The following is a 2,294-nucleotide window of genomic DNA, read 5'->3' as shown; positions in this document are numbered from 1 at the left end:
GGACAAGTTTGCTGTCAGTTTATGAATTCTGAAAGGCTCATAAATCACAGAACCACAAGCCAGGCAAACAGTTTATTAGACATGCAACCCCATTAAACTGTGCTATAAAAGCATAGCATACTTGGGCAAAATGTTTTATCACTTGTCCTGAAGAAGCTGAGAGAAATATGTTTTGCAACTCCAGAGAAAGAATTTTCTCTTAAAAGTAGAATACTATAATCACAGAGGGAGGAAATATTAATCCATCAGGAACTCAGGGTCCCAGATTTACTCATGTATTTGAAAAATAAGAGTGGTGTTGAAGTAAAAATTAACAGATCTGTAGAAAGCTTGGCCCTGATTAGTCTATCTGTTCAGCACTGCCTCAATACACTGCTTTGTAAGAGGAAAACAAAACAAAAAAAAAGAAAATCAGTAAGGTAACATGCATGGTGGAGACAAATGGTCTTTATAGAAATTAATTTAGTGTAATTATTCAGACACTTTTTCCAGCACAACTCCAAACACAATCACTCTTAAGCTAGTGCTGTCAAGTAACTGGAAGCGCAATGGTTTCAAAAAGGAACTAAATTATTTACACTGTTGGACTTTTCTGGTTTTCCTGAGGTTTGCCTGCTTGTCAGTTGGCCCATCCGTCCAAAGGTCTGTCAGACCTCTGTGCCATGGCAACATTTTAATTACTCTCCAGTTCTAAAGTAAGTCTCCAAGATGCTTAATTCTTACAGTTATTAAAAACATAGGTTTTTTAAAATAGTGCCCCAGAAAAGGCTCAGTTTGTCTGCACAGGTCTTTGTCAATACTGTCAGTCTCACATTCTCCCACCATATCTTTGTGGAAGAGGCTTTGTTTGGGGGGATCAGCCAGCTGCAGCTGCAGTGGGGTGAGGGTGCTGCTCCTTGCCCAGCCCCATCTGTGGCTGATCCCACAGTGCTGCTGCCATGGTCAGAGCCCTGAGCTCCCTGGGGCAGCCAGGAGCACTGGGATGAGGGCTTTGGCTGCTTGGGTGTTTGCAGGTAGAGCGGATGGCTGCTGGATGTGATTAGCAAGCCAACCAACTGCTTATTTTTGGCACTAACAGTTCTAATAGATGTCACTGTCATATTGTCCATCCGAAGACATCCATTAAAAAAAAAAGAATTACATATCTATAATAGCAAAAAATCCGGCTTGTAAGATGCAATTGACCTGCATGGGATAGGGAAAAAGGGAGTAGGTGTCCAGTCTCCAGCATTGTGGCATAAGCCAGAACCAGGATGTTTTGTGCTGTGAAGAAATCACTCAAAGCAGTGGGTGCAATTCCCTATTAGGGGATTACATCTCTCTGCAGCATCTGATATGTTTATTTTGAAATCAAAATGCAACATTAGATGGGTCATTAAACTTCTGCAGTGTGACTGTTCCTGTCCCTCAGCTTCCTGTATATCTGCTCCATTAATGGGTTTCAAATCTTCTGGACATAACTGCGGGGAGCATGTACTAGATTTAGTGAAGCAAGTTCTCAGAACCTGAAAGAGTAGCTTTTTAAACAAAGAAGCTATTCTTTAACTCTCCTACTCTCCTTTTTTTTTTTTTTTTTTTTTTTGAGTTACAAAAGCTTTTATTTATAAAGACCTGGAGCCATTCTGAGACAAGAAAGTGTTAGTTGGTACATTAGGAAAAAAAATCACAATTTCTTCTGCATATGTGTTTTTCTACAAAGAAAAAAGATCCATCACTAATGAGTAATGAAAGATGAACCTGAAATGAATCAGCACATTGCTACTGAAGATCCAGATGGGCCGGAAGACCTGTTTAACGTACCCAGCAATAAAAGCGCCCATTGTCTCTACACTCCAATATTGACATAATTTCCTTTAGTCTTTCAGGTCCTGGAAATGACAACATAAAAGTAAATATTTAACTCTGAATTTATATAGGAGTTCCCTGTCCTGATCAGGTTCTGCTGCCTTCTCTTTCTCCAGATTTTGTAAGGGTTTCTCGGATGCCACTGACATTACTGAAGAGCCCCCAAGGAAATGCTAGCCCCCATGTCAGCGCAGTCATCCCTTCAATCAGTGTTCAGCACAGTGAGAGAGCTATACCACTTATTTAGACTTCTAAATATGAACTCAGATTAGATGCTTATTGATTACATCCATGCTGTCACCATATCCTTCCAGTCCCACCAGCATAACAGCTGAGGGTCTGTACATGGTGGTCCAGCCCAGGAGAGAACCAGGAGAGCTGAGTTGAACTGAGGGTTCAGAGCTGCAGTCAGAGCATTTGCTGTCAGCAGTCAGGCCATTCAACAGGGC

The sequence above is a fragment of the Chiroxiphia lanceolata genome, chromosome 3 (genome assembly GCF_009829145.1).
Source record: "Chiroxiphia lanceolata isolate bChiLan1 chromosome 3, bChiLan1.pri, whole genome shotgun sequence".
Classification (NCBI taxonomy): Eukaryota; Metazoa; Chordata; class Aves; order Passeriformes; family Pipridae; genus Chiroxiphia; species Chiroxiphia lanceolata.
This window is presented reverse-complemented; position numbering follows the sequence as displayed.